This window comes from Archocentrus centrarchus, chromosome 21 (assembly GCF_007364275.1).
Source record: "Archocentrus centrarchus isolate MPI-CPG fArcCen1 chromosome 21, fArcCen1, whole genome shotgun sequence".
In the NCBI taxonomy this organism is placed as follows: domain Eukaryota; kingdom Metazoa; phylum Chordata; class Actinopteri; order Cichliformes; family Cichlidae; genus Archocentrus; species Archocentrus centrarchus.
Genome location: NC_044366.1, coordinates 22,621,078 through 22,636,503, shown reverse-complemented (window position 1 = coordinate 22,636,503; position 15,426 = coordinate 22,621,078). Strand labels below are relative to the sequence as shown.

Sequence of the window (15,426 nt, the reverse complement as noted above, 5' to 3'; positions counted from 1 at the left end):
ATCAACTGTGTCTGAACTGTAAACTGAATAACTGGATTTAGATTTCATCATACAGATTTTCTTTTCATGCACCTTGTGAGTGGTCCCAAAACATTCAGCTTATTACAGAGTAACCTGCTAATATAAAATGAGACTGCTGACAGCATGGAGATATCAGCTCTGTAACTAGAGCTCTGCTAGCATTATAGAAGGTGAGCAGCATAAACAGAGTGTGTGTAATTGGCAGGTGATTTGAAATGTTTCAAACAGCTCGACAAACTGCAGTTTGGACCACAGTGTGTCTGTGAGCTAAAATGTAATAATTGTTATTCTAAGGTTACATGAAAATACTACGCAATTTAGAGCAGGCTAAAGTAGTTAGTTTGAAGTATTGTGGTGACATGTACGGTGATGCAGTGTGTTGGACTGGTGCAGAGCAGGCTGTGATGTTAATGGCCAATGTTAGCAGGCATCAGTTTAAATTTAAGGACTGGACTGGGACTTAATGCCTGAGTGTTTCAGCTGATCTGTCTGCTTACACCTTGTTGAATTCAGTTATATCCACAAAGAGCAGTAAACCAAAGTGCAGCAGCAGATGTCAGCTGATCAGTGTGTAAAATTCTTCCATGCTGCATCGCTGCTACACCAGATATTAGGTTTACCCCATCTGCCAAATCTCTTGTTAACCCCAGGACACAGTGTATCTGCTCCTGTTAATGTTCGTGTCTAATACAGCTGTTAACACTTTTAAATGGTGATAGTTAAAGATTTTTTAATTATTTTGTTGTTTATTGTTATTTTGTTTTTATCATTTCTTTATTTATGCTTTCTGTCTTTTATTTTATTTGTATTTTTGTGGCATGCCTACTTTATTGAATAGTGGCAGTAGACAGATGGGAAACACAGCAGAGAGAGGGGATGATCTGCAGCAAAAGGCTCAAACTGGAATCAAACCTTTGCCAGCATGACATGTGGTGCATGTACTACCAGGTGAGGCCCAACTGTTTATGGATTTGAGTGTGAAATGTATTAGAATGTAATCTGCTACATGTGCAGTGAACAAAGTGAAAGTGTTGATACCTCTCTAACTTAGGAGGATGATGGTCCTGTCAGTCCTCTCTTCTGACCAACCAGTGGTTCAGATGGACTTTATCAACCACTTTTCTGTCCTACCAGTCTACCTGTCTGATCAGAAACCAGTCTTGTCAAGAATAAATAAATATTTCAGATCAAACAAATTAGATATTAAATTAATATTAGCCAGAGATAACCTAAGTAAATACTAAATACAGTTTTTAAATTATGCCCTTGAACTTCAGGGCACGAACTAATGGCCAGACATTCTCCTTCAGGATTTTCTGGTAGAGAGCAGAATGCAGCAAGTCATCCTTCTAGTTAAATCATGAGTTACAGTGTATCACAAAAGTGAGTACACCCCTCACATGTCTGCATATATTAAAGTATATCTTTTCATGGGACAACACTGACCACATGACACTTTGACACAATGAAAAGTAGTCTGTGTGCAGTTCAAAGAAATATTAGTGTGTGACCTTCTTTTTGGTCGTGACTTTTTTTTGGCTGGGCAGTGTATAACCATAAAGACAGTTCCCTTACCTGAAGAAAGACAGTAAAGAGGATAATTGCAAGGGTGGCAGTGATAAAGAACTGCTTGCGGCCAGTGCTATCAGGAAGTGTGAAGGCCAAGGCGAATGAAATTGCACCTCGCAGACCTCCATAGGCAAGGCCAAACTGGTCTTTCATATTGAATGGGATGGTACGGAAAGGGTTAATGATCTGAGTCAGTACCAACACACCTGAGAGGGAAAGATAGGAAAATTTCACAGGTTTTATCAGCAAGTTTAAAGCAGCTCTATTTTGAAGGAGCTGTTTGTAGAGTTAAACCGGCGGAGAAGTCTGAACATTTCCCTTCAGATTTAATGAGTATTTTACCATCTTTAAGCTCTCTGTTTTGGACTGTAATTTTACTGGTTTGGTTAGGTAGAAACCAAAAGACAGAGTGAGAAGTTGAGTTGCAGCTTGCTTCATTGTTACTGTCAGTTAATGCGGCATTAAAATTTATGTTAATCTTTGGATATTTTAGAAGGCTCTCAATCCACAGTTACAGAGCAAACACTTAAAGCTGCCCTGTATAACACCTTATTTTCTTAGTAGCAGTTTCTCTCTTCCTTGCCTTTGCACATTTCAGTGTTTGCACATGTAGCACCAGTAGCAATCAGCCTTAGCTCCACTAGATAACTGCACAAAAGTCAAACAAAAACCTGAGCTCCTTCCCCTACCCACACTTCTCCATACTTTTCCTCAACATAGTATTTCATGGTGAGGGCACAGGTTTCAATGCTGCGGGAGCACGTGAGCACACAGAGTTTGTGGGGTATTTTCGGTGTGTGTTATTCCAAAGGAAAAAAAAAAATCCTGTACATAGTTTAAAAAAATAAATAAAATCTACTCAAGCCATGACGGATGAGATGGCAAACAGCTCTGCTGTTAGATAGGCCAGGTAGCTGTACATGAGTATGATGAGTGGCTCAATCTCTTGGATCTTGAAGGTGAATCTTGTGGTGAAGGCTGCCACAAAGCCAAACAGGATGCCAAAGCCCATCCCACCGAGCCCCACGACAAAGAATCTCAGTACTCTGAGGACCACATCCACAGGCTCCACCACTGACATCTCCACCACAAAACTGAACATGCTGTAAAACACCTGAAATAAATAAATGCAGACACTTTTTTGCACACTTGCTCCAAAGAGTCTGTGGCCTCTAATGAAACTGCTCCAGATAAGACTAATTTATTGATGTATTACGCATTGTTTGTAACTTGATAATCAGATTTCAGCAAACATACTGAATGAGTCATGGAAAAGGTACATTAGGTAGAGTAACTGGCTTTGTTCCTCCTACATCTGTCATTCTGCTTATTATGAGCAAACCTTTTACTTTAAATATTGATAAGCGAAAACATGTGAGTAACATTGGCTCACATAAACCTGATAGTACATTTAACCACACCATTTCACTGTGATACATGTTCTCAAAACTGAGTGCTTAATTTATCTTGAGTCAACCCCACATCAGAGCCAACACCTCACAAAAACGCATCACATGTACCAAAACTGGCAGAACAAAATCATTCATCATCATACTCAGATAATCATTTAAATTTAACATGAAGTAGTTGTGCTTCATGTGCAGCTAGACCATCAGAGCCAATACAAGATACACACAACATAGATATTGTGCATTTACAAAGTCATTGCTAACAGTGAGGCCTGACTGTAGGAGATTATTGCTGAGATTAACATTGAATTGAAGTTTTGTTTACTTCTTACAGCTGTGTGTACTGGAGACTTTCCTCTGAGTTTATTAAATGCCTGCAGCAGCAGAATCCATGTGAGCATCCCCAAAGACAGCAAGAGGTGAGCACTAACACAAGCTGCAATGGCTAGAAATGAGTCTTAATGCTCACTGGTAAATGAAAGTTTTTGCTGAAAGTAGTTAATATATTGGTTTTAATCAGAAATAGCACAATTCAATTCAATTCAATTCAATTCAATTTTATTTATATAGCACCAAATCACAACAAACTGTCGCCTCAAGGCGCTTTGTATTGTGGGTAAAGACCCTACAATAATACAGAGAAAACCCAACAGTCAAAACGACCCCCTATGAGCAAGCACTTGGCGACAGTGGAAAGGAAAAACTCCCTTTTAACAGGAAGAAACCTCCAGCAGAACCAGGCTCAGGGAGGGGGGGGGTCATCTGCCGTGACCGGTTGGGCTGAGGGGAGAGAAAGACATGCTGTGGAAGAGAGCCAGAGATTAATAACAATTAATGATTAAATGCAGAGTGGAGTATAAACAAAGTAAATAAGGTGAATGAGAAACAGTGCATTATGTGAACCCCCCAGCAGACTAGGCCTATAGCAGCATAACTAAGGGATGGTTCAGGGTCACCTGATCCAGCCCTAACTATAAGCTTTATCATAAAGGAAAGTTTTAAGCCTAATCTTAAAAATAGGGTTATGTATGGAGTAGTATGGAGTAATGGTGAAAGGTCTAGTACTTACAGTGAAACTCCTTCCACACAAACAAATCTGACTGTGACCTCAGAAACTGGTTTGACAGCATCTGAACAGACTTTGAATAGTACATGGGTCCTCTCTGTAGACACATTTGTTTCAGGTCTGTGACATTCCCTCTGTTCAATTTTTTGGAGAAATTTATTTATTTAGAAATCTTTCTAGTGCACAGACATTTCACTCCCACACGTCACGTTCTCATACCCAGAGAAGAGTAACTGCACCTTGCTCAGCACTCAGTGTTTTCATAACAAACAGCAGCCCAACATAAGCCCAAGCAGGCTGCACCAAGCTCTGCCACAGGTAACTCACCACAGTGACAGCATCACTGAAGAGACATTCTCCAAACACTACAATTGTCATGTCCTGGGCCGTTTGCCCAGCATTTTAGTGTTAAGTTTTTATTTTCCTGAGTTGCAGTCCCCAGTTTGTTTTGATGTCTTGTTCCCTTTGTCCCTGTCTCCCCTGTATCTATGGTCTTGTGTCTGTTTTGTCATCTTGTTCCGTATGTTTTCCTGGTGTCAAGTCTGCGTCTTTGTCTCCCTCTTCTGTCTTCCTGTTTTACTTTGATAGTCGTCTGTTCCATGTCTGTTATCTTCAGTTTTGCTTCCCCCAGTTAAGGTAATCAGCGTCACCTGTGTTCCCACCTGTTTCCTCTTCCCTCATCAGCCCCTCTGTGTATTTAAGTCCTGTGTTTTCTCTGCCTGTTGTCGTGTCGTTGATGTTGCTGCGTCAAGTGTTCCCGTGTTGTGTGTGTCCCTGTGCCCTGGTTTTTGTGATTAGTCCTGGCACCTGTCCAGCCCCAGTATAATTGAGTTTGGTTTTTCTGTTGTCAATAAATCACCGTTTTTTTGTTATAACCTCTGTCCGAGTCTGCATCTTGGGGTCCTCTCCTGCCTGCCACACACACTCTAGTCATGACAACAATGTAGAGCTGCTCGTTCACGGACACGTCTTCAAACACATTCAGTACAGCCACGGGGTCCACGGCCGAGATGATGGCAGAGAACAGCAGGTTCTCTGGGAGGTCTATGTCTTACAGACCAAAAGCTGGAATCTGGCATGTGGCAAACAGAAATCTGCCGATGCCAATGCTGTTCCACAGAGACCCCACCACTGCAAACAACACCTGCACAAAAAAGCAAGAAAATTTCAAAGAGGCTTTTGTGCTTTGTGTGCAGAAAGTTAATTGGAGTTAGAGAAATTGTGTCTGAATATGTAACGAACAGGGTTATAATTTTGGATTCTACATTATCGTTTAGTTTTAGTTAGTTTTTACTTTTTTCTTTAATTCAGTTAGTTTTAATTAGTTTTCAGAGTGGTTTTGCTCATTTTTATTAGTTTTTATTTTTGGTTTATTGCTTAGTTTTAGTTTAGTTTTGTTAGTTTCAGTATTAGTTTTAGTTTTTCATACTTTATCAGGTGCAAGATTCAAGGCACAAGAGTGACTATTGTGTAATAAAAACTCAACAAAAGATACCATTTAAAGAAATTTATTCACCAACCAACTGTTCACAAGAAAGCAGCACTACATGCTAATTGTGTGTAATATTAAGGACACACATGAACATCAACAGGGAGAAACAAAGAAAAACATGAACTCCCAAACTCAATAAATTCTACAATAAACTCCCAATAAAGTTCAGCATCAGTGCAGTAGATTAACAACAGCTTCTGTTTTGGAGCTAGCTTGGTTAAATGCTTGATATGTGGCCGACTTCATGTGGCACTTCTGCTTGTGTTGAATTGCGTGTGTTCATTACCTTACGTCGTGTGCTGGTGTTTTATATGCGGTGCCAGCTGGGACTTCTTTTGGTCCTCCCTCTTTGTGCTCACTTTTTTTGGCTGCAAACATATTTGTTCCCGTTTTTCCACTTTCTTCATTCCCTCGCATTCATTCCTACAGTTTTAGCAGTCTCCCTCCAGGAATTTGCTGACATTTTTGAGTCCTTATATTGATTGTTCCTGATTGTTATTCTGTCACTGATAAAGTGGCCGGAAACGCGCAAGGACGGAACAGGTTCATCACAACGTTGCGGCTGCGTGGCAGCGAGGAGTAGTCACATTTCTCCGGAGAAATGTGCCAGATTAGGTCGGTTCAGAGCGGTTTCCATAGCTGCCTTGTGTGCGCTTCTCAGGTGGACTTTGATGTTGGTGTTTTTTCCTCACTGAGACGTGTTCCATACATTTTTCATCATTCACAACAAGACACGCTTCTATCTGTATTATCGGACTGAAAGAAACTCCATATGGGACTCTGCCGCTTTCTCGGCAGACTGCTGCCATTACTTTGAGGACCAGCTCAATGAGCATGCGTGCACACAGCTGCCCGATGGCGCTCCCAGCTTAAACTCGGAGAACGGAAAAATGATCAATCCATAAGGCTTTTAAATAAAATGACAAACAAGAAAAGGAAGGTCATTTTATCTATAATTTTAGTTAGTTTTAGTTAGTTTTTTAAGCTCACAATACAGTTTTATTTAGTTAGTTATCGTTTTTTCCTTTTAATTTTAGTTTTTATTTATTTCAGTTAATGACAATGTTTTTTCAATTTCGGTTTTCGTTCATTTTCGTTAACTATAATAACCCTGGTAACGAACCATGCCAATGTTCTCAAAGAAAGGCCTGGTGGGTGTGAAGAGGAAGTGTGCGTAAAATTCTCAAAGCAATACAAAATTCTCCAAAAATGCTCTGTAGCTGCATCTTTTAGATGGCATTAAGGAGCTCAAGAGAGGACAGATTTTTTGGAAATGTAGCATCATATATGGTGCGGAAGTGTAGCACTTCATTTTCAAATTCTTGTGAGAGATCCATGTGATATATTTTGTTTTATATTGTTTTTATCTGCGCTTCAGTCATATCAGTCAGCTTCAGAATAGGTGCAAATGTTTCACATATGTTTGCTGTGGTCTGGAACCTTGCACTCAAGGCACTGATGATGCTATCCATTGCAACAAAAAATATGTTGCTCCTGAATGCATTTTCGGCACTGTCTTCAGTAGTTGCATCTTCTTGTGTCATCTCATCAGGCATGCATTTCCTTTTCCGCTTTCGTCTCTCTTCACTCCAAAAATGATCAGGGACCTCCATTGCTTGTGCTAATAGGGAGGCCTCTGCAAGCAGCGAATCCCATCTATTACGAAGACCCGGCATTTCCTTATGTAGTGCCTTGATGTTTGCAGCCTCAACATCCAGAGAAATATCTCCTGCCTGAAGAATTTCGGTTTTCAATGCACTGCAAAATCTTTACCCACACAGTAAGAAGGACGATGGCATCAAAGGTCTTAAAATAACTAATCAAACCATTTGCCTCGGACTTGGCTTCACTTGTCAGACAGCAGGTGGCTAAGACACATTCTAGTGCATCAAGGATGGAGGGCAAGTGAGCTGCCACAACTCGTACTGCAGCAATGCGAACACTCCATCGAGTGTCAGAGACGATGAAGAGAGCATCCCATATTTTCTTTCAAGGTTGCCCATCGCTCTGGGCTAGCACTGAAGAGATTATAAAAATGGTTTACAGAGCCAAAAAATGTTGCAACCTCTGGACATGACTCAGCCGCATGGACACCAACCAGATTGAGGGTGTGGGAAGCACAGGGGGAGAATGTAGCAGGTGAATTGACTTTTAAAATCTGAGCTTGTGCTCCTTTCACCTTCCCAGACATGTTGGCTCCATTATCATATCCTTGTCCTCTACATTCTTGTAAAGGTATGCCATTGGACTGCAACGCTTCTAGAATCATTTCGGAAATTTCCTGGCCTGTCTTTTTGTGAAAATCTTTGAATTCCATAAACCTCTCAACTATCTTCCAAACACCACTGTCTTCTTTGTCGTGATGTACATATCTTACCAATAGCACATTCTGTTCTGTATGAGATATGTCTGGTGTTGAGTCACATATGACAGAGTAATATATCGCATCTTCTCTTTCTTTCAGGATAGTATTGAGCACTCTTTTTCCACAGAGCTCAATGAACTCATTCTGCGTGTCTGGACTTAGGTAATGAGTTAAACGTGACCCTTTCTTCTTTTGTCTTACTTTTTCTAAAGTGCTTGTGTAAGAAGGGATCATAATGGGCCAACAACTCAAGAGTTCCAAGAAAATTGCCATTATGGACATCATCCAAATTTGAGGTTTTGCCTCTGAATGCAAGATTTCTTGAAGCCAAATGAGGAGTTACATCCAAAAGCCTCTCTAAGATCTTGGTATGTTTCTCTGCTTCTGTCTGGAACTGTTTTTGAAGGTACCATCAACTCCTGTGGTTACCAGTAATGAGTGCTGAAGGCTTTTTCGTTTTACATAGCACTGCTTATGGGGAGTGTGTGTCTCATGTTCTGGGAACTTTCTATACATTTTTTGCCACTTAATTGTCTGATAACTTAAGTCCATCCTTGCTGTTCAGTGCACTTTTAGATGGCCTTGTCTGCTCATGTGAGAACAGAAGGCATGGGATGCAGAACAGAGCCTTTGCACTGTCACTGTGGATCAACCTAATCTTCTCACGCCCATTGGCCGACTTAACATATTGAAGATAGTCAGTGAATGCTTTGCCATCCTGGTCTTTGGGTGCCACTTTGGTCAGGTCTACACTTTCACTAGCCAGTCTGCAAACTAGAGTCTCTCTCTGCTGAGCAGTTAGCTTGTCTGGCCACAGTCCTGGGTCCTCTGACAACTCCTCTGCATTTCCCTCACTTGGCCCTTCCTTTTCTCTCTCCCCAGCCTCCTCACTACTCTCAAGCACATCTACAAGCATAGAAGAGGAATAGCTAATTGTTTTTCTATGTTCTCACTGTCTCTCTCTCTCTCTCTCTCTCTCTGGCAAAAATGTATGGCAAAAATCATAATCACAATTATTTTTGATTAATAGTGTGATCACAGTTATTTAACATGATTATTCATTGGCTTTGGTAACATCATGAATTTATTGAGCATTGACAATAGCTTTTAAGCACAGCACTGCACTGCAATGCTAAGGCTTTTTACCAGACAAAAATAATAAATTGCTTTATTGCTTAATATATTACTAGTGTGCACTTGAGCCTACAGTGATATTGGTAGGCTATTTACATGTTGATATAGGCAGCAGAAATATTGCTAGGTGGATCATTTATTAAGTCTCAGCACAGAGTTTCACTTTCAGCTCTGCTGTGTTAGTAGACAATAGGCTACAGCACACGCACTGAACCAAAAGACTAACTTACTTTAATCTTAAGGTAAATAACTCGCATTTCGGCAGCAACTCTACCAGTCAGCAGCTCTCTCTCTCTCTCTCTCTCTCCCTCCCACGCGAACCAACATATCAGCGTAAGGGGGGGGGGGGGGGGGGGGGGGGGGGGGGGGGGGTGTCGGAGGGGGAAGCTTGCCCTTGAATACTTCAACAACGATCTCACCTTGTCTTTGCTTATCTCTAACCTCAGGCTCATCTCCAGAAGAGCTGCCAGGACTGGCCACTGCTGCTCCTGCTGCTGTGGCTATTAATAAAATAATAATAAAAATAATAACGAAAATTTATTTTAAAAATATTTTTATTTTATTTCATGGGGATATTTATTTATTTCATGGAATATTTATTAATAATTTATCTATTTCATTTTGAATGAAACGGCTCTCCACAGACGTCTAGCCCCCAGGTCATTCAGTCTGGGCTCACTGACATTACACTTGTCACCGGCTGTTGGACGGACTAAACCATTTTGCGCCTCCAAGAGGGGGGCCCCCAGAATGTCCAATATGTTGAGAGGACTGTGACTAAAGTTCATTCCCTCAGTTGATGTTATCAATATATTTGAAATATTAATTAATAAATAATTAATTGGAGGACCCAATTCATTTGAAATAAAAACATCAAAAATTTTCATGGGCCCCTCTCCCTACTCCAGTCCTGGGTAATCAGGTCCTCTTTTCCCCCCACTACCACACCCATGCCTGGAGGATTGGTGGTTCTGGTGGTTTAAAGTTCAGGTAATATTTCACCCCTCTCTTGTTAGTTGAGTGAGATGAAAAAAAGATCTGCCCCACCCAATCTCTGCAATATTTTTTGTGCTCTTCATCATTTAAATGTGTTTCCTGAAGGAAAGCTATCTGGACCCCATATTTTTTAAAGAGTATTTAGAACAGATTTTCTTTTTACTGCACTGTTGGATCCCCGGATATTCCATGTGCTTGATTTTCTGAATCAGTCCAGTTGATTTATAAATCAAACCTGAAGCAATCTGAAACTTCAGCTCCATGGATTCACTTTGGAGATGGCAGTTTGCAGTTCCATGTTTGTAAGGAGGTGTTGGTACTGTTACGGTGAAAGATCTTGATGACTGCTGGGTACAGAAAAGAGTATCTTATCCCTGCTTCACATAGTGCTTTGCGGGCATTTGCAGACTCCTTCCTTTTTGTTACGACCTCCACGGAGAAGTCTTGGTAGTCTTGCCAACCTCAGTGTTGATGGTGCCTTTAACCCTCACCGCCTGCAGGATCTTCTGTTTATCAGTGTAGTTGTGCAACTGTTAATACTAAACAAGTATTTCTAATCAGATCATTTGATTAATCAATGGAATAATCAATAGTTGCAACCCTATTTTGCTATACTGCTTTCACTATACTGTATGAATAATCTCCATCTCCTGTAACATTTAGTTGATTAGGACTGCCAGAGTCTGGCTGGCTCAGAGGCTGGTTCTTGCACACCTTGCAATTGTATTTTATGTTAAAATGTTAAAATATTCATTGCATTAATTTTGAAAGAGGAATTGTCAGGTTTTTTTTAGTTCTACTTTACATTAAAAGAGATAATGCAAACAACCCATTTGTGGTATATTTTATTCACCAACCCAATAAGAATTGATAAGAGAATTGAGAAGGAATCGAATCTATAAGTGATATCGATAATGGAATCGGAATCGCTAAATTCTTATCAATTCCCATCCCTATTTACATAGCTTGGAGGTGTGTTTGTGGTCACTGTCCTGTTGAAAACCAAAAGATGGTCCCACTTTATTTATTTATTTTATTTTTTATTTTAAACCGTTATTTAACCAGGCGAACAGATTAAGAACAAATTCTTATTTACAACTGTGGCCTGGCAAAAGGGGAAGCCTTTTGAAGGGAAAGGAATTGAAGAATTAAAAAAGAAAATAGCAACAGTAAAATTACAAGACAGTGTACAACAATAACAATCATAAAATGAATCTAGCCAAATTACATAAAACAACTACAAACATCCTTAAGAACATTTTTTATCTGTCTCTTAAAGGTGAACAAGCACAAACTAGATGGAATGGCATGTCCCTGCAGAATGCTGTGGTAGCCATTCTGGTTGTGTGTACCTTGGATTTTGAATAAATTGCCAGCAATGTCACCAGCAAAGCACCCCCACACCATCACACTTCCTCCTCCATAGTTCACAGTGGGAACTACACATGTACAAACCATTCACACAACTTTTCTGCATCTTACAAAGACATGGTGTTTGGAACCAAAACTGTCAAATTAGGAATCATCAGAACAAAGGACAGATTTCCACTGGTCTAATGTCCAAACCATTCTCTTCCTCTTGTTGTTGTTCTTTAGAAGTGGATGATGATCTTGAGATCTGTGTTACCTGAACTCTGTAAAGCATTTAGGTGGGCTCTTATCTGGGGTGCTGTTAACTTGCTGTTTCTGAGGCTGGTAACTGATGAACTCACCGAGAACTCTTGGTCTTCCTTTCCTGGGAGGTCCTGATGAGAGCCAGTTTCATCATATTTGATGGTCTTTGTGACTGTACTTGGATGGATGTCATAATTATATGAACCATCATCACATATCACAATCAGATTTATTATATTATACATTTTAAGACAAAGTTTGTGTGTGTGTGTGTGTGTGTGTGTGTGTAATTAATAAATCATCAGTTGCATTTTTTCATGATTCACTTGGATTAGAAATTCATTCAAGTCATTAGCTTGACCTGCACATTCATGCTGATTTCACCTATGTGTTTTGTATTCATGCAAAAAAAAAAAAAAAAAACTGGAAGAAAAAAAATGAAGCATGATTTATTGGACTGTACAATTGTAACTGAACACAATTCTGATCCAAGAAAGTCAATACAATATAAAGATGATATTAAATAATTCATAAAAATCACCCTTGAGAGTTGACATGAAATTCTCAATAGATTTCTCCTCTGGGAGAAATCTATGAGCTGAGAAATTGTGCTTTACATTCAATATAGGGTTTATTACAGTAAAAGTCCACAAATGGGGGCATCTTTTCCCTGCAGCTTCAGGGATGGACATCCGAGCAGGTGTCCACCATTGTGATTCCAGCTGCACTTTTTGCTGATAAATTGAACATACTGCGCACTTTATGTTTTTCTGCATATGAAGCGCAAAAATTCACATCATAATTTTTACCTGAAAAATTAGCAAATTGAAATATTCTCATTTTTCCTGATGTCATTTTGGAAAAAAAAATATAATTTTATACTTTATTTAATGTGTTAAGGATATGAATGTAAAATTTTACCAGAAAAGACAAGCATGCTATGATAAATGTCTCAGCTTTATACGTTTTAGATATTTCAGTACATTTTGGGAGGATGAGGCATTTTAATTAAAGAATGCAGATCGTGTCGGGAAAATGAATCCATTATGAACAGATCCAGACTGGATGAGCTGGAAAATAAGTGAAGCCTGAACTGGATCTGGGCCTTATCGGGTCTGAATCCGCGATCCTGATCCATTTGAATCCTCCTGCTGTGCGGTTGGACTCGTCAACGTTTTGCAGTTTCGTTATAGAGCTTATGATCACCAATTTTGGTGATTTTCAGTGGAAAATATGTGGAAATTCATACTCTGAATTTCAGACACTGTAACTTTCAAAATGACATCATTTAAGTCACTTTAAATGCATTTAGTTCAGTTTTCAAAGCTTAAAATCATTTCAGCCTCATCTTCACTCAAACATTCATTCATCTTCTGATTCAGACATTTTTCCATCCACAGTCTGTTCTGTGTCTAAAGCTTCATCCAGATCAGTGTGATGTAACTGTTATGAAGGACTGATGGTTTGGTTGAAACTGTGCATAGGAGCCCTCTTGTGGTCACTGGATCATGCGCTCAGTGCGTGCACCCCTGATGGTTCACTCGTGCAGTTAATCAGAGTGCGAGCCTGGGGATGCTGTCACTGTGGGCGGCGTGTGGCCAGAAGGGCAGAACAGCGAGCAGAAGTGGGAAGTGTATGGGAGATGTGAGCGGTGTTATGTGTTAGCCTTCTGGATCACGTGTGCATTCAGATACCCGTGAGTATATTGTTGTTGCCTGTGACTGTTATGATTATTAGTTGCGGTTAAGCGATCTGCTAACGTTAACAGTGGCCATTATATTCCTGTGAGCATATCGAGAAATGGCGCAGCTGAGTGGCCGCGGTAGGAACGCGGCTGCATATCCTATGCAATTTAATGTCTGCTAGTTGCATTATTTAGGCTGTGTGAGCATTGTAATAAGTACGGTAGTCTCGAGAGGGCGAAAGGTTATTTGTAATGAGGCGATAGTGAATGCACTGTGTGTACGATCTAATGTCTGTTACTGTGTCATATGCCGTGCACGCTAATGCAATTCCTCCTGCTAACCATGGGACCAGTTGCTGTTCGCCTTGTATTAATAACTGTGAATGTTGTAAGAGTTTGTAGCCCTTTGTAGTTATTTACTAGTGTAAATACTGTTAGTAGGTATATTGAAATTCCTTTTGTATCTGTTTAATTTTCAGAACCACACACACACACACAAATACACACCCCCACACACACATACACCCCTACGCTCACACCCCTGGATACCTCTGTATATCATCATGTGCTATCCTAAATAAAACACCTATTGGACTGTACATCCTCTCGAGCCTTTCTAATCGAATGCACCACAGTGGCTTCTACCCAATCCTTACCAGGAGATTAACCAGCCTTCACAACAAATTGGTGCCGAAACCCGGGACGGGAAGTCACAGTGGAGAAAGTAAGGATGTATACTAAGAAGTCTAGCTATGATCCGGATGTCCGGCCTAAACAGAAGACAAGGCCTCCAACCTGGTTTGAAGATTATGCTGTCACCCACCACCATCATGAGCCGCACCCCCCATCTGACACTAAGGGGTTTTCTGCTCTAGGGATACATGATTCACATGACAGGGCAGAGAGTGAAGCTGAGATGGACCAGTTTGCTCTACCGCCGTCGGAGGAGCCACTCAGACCACAATACCAGAGTACTCCTGCTTCCCCCAGTGACCAAACCCCTGAGACCACATCCGTTATTCTGGGGGCAATTAAGCAGCTTCAGGAGGATAACCAGAGACTACACCGTACAGTTCTGCAGATGCAGAGGCAGCTTAGCTCCAGCGCTACTGGGCCAAGCTCCCCGCGAACACCGCCTGCTCCCCCCGTATTACCTCGGTCTGCTTCGGTAAGGTACGTAGCAGGTGCTAGCCCACCACCACCACCGCCACCACACCGGCAATCATCTACTAGTATACCCCCCAGTGTGGGCGACGAAGATGAGGATGATTGGCCGCTACCGCCCCCTCCCATTGAGGATGTAGCCCCCGAACCAGTGCCATTTGCAGCAGTGCATGACTACAGAATGGGGGAGCTAACTGAGCACATGGAGAGAATGGGCAAGAGATCAGAGCAAACACTAGCGGCCACACCTGTGTACTCTATAACTAAGGCCAGCACGGACAGTGCTCCTGTAGGGGACAACCCTAACCTGACCCGGAAACCAGCTGTTTCATCACCAGGATTCAGTAATGCTCCCAACCAGCAGGAACAGGTGTATCGTGGCCCAAAGCCCCGTATCCCTTTCTTCTCAAAGGGGAACCCCAGAGAGTTTACCAGATTAAAGGTAGCCTTAGACACTTTGTTACCCGCTGACTCGACCGAGCGCTTCAAATACCAAGTCCTGGTAGACCATCTTAAGTTCGAGGAGGCTCTCCTGATTGCGGACTCCCATACCAACTCGAGGCAACCATACTCAGATACCATGGCATCTCTTACCGAACATTATGGACAACCCCACCAGCTAGCCTTGAAACGCATTGCAGAACTGATGGAAGCCCCTAATATTCGCACCAATGACATCTGCGCCTTTAAGAGGTTTGCACTGCTCCCACAGGATATGAGCGCTGAGTTTAAGCGATACCTGTACCCACAGCACGTCCGCATCCCCACGCTGCTTAATTTCGTGGAGTGGTTAGAATATGAGCTTAGGATGCAGGAAACGGTGTTTGAAACTATTGGAGACAGCACCAGAGGGGGTGGAGACCCACAGAAAGACCAACGCAAGGAGCCTAGGCCGAAGCGGCCCACCACTAT

The 15,426-nt window shown here is 41.3% G+C and overlaps 1 pseudogene; it reads right to left on the bottom strand.

Moving 5' to 3' along the window:
* Positions 1–1,274: 1,274 nt before the first annotated feature.
* LOC115800708 (sodium/hydrogen exchanger 2-like) lies at positions 1,275–14,643 on the bottom strand (annotated as a pseudogene).
* Positions 14,644–15,426: the final 783 nt, after the last annotated feature.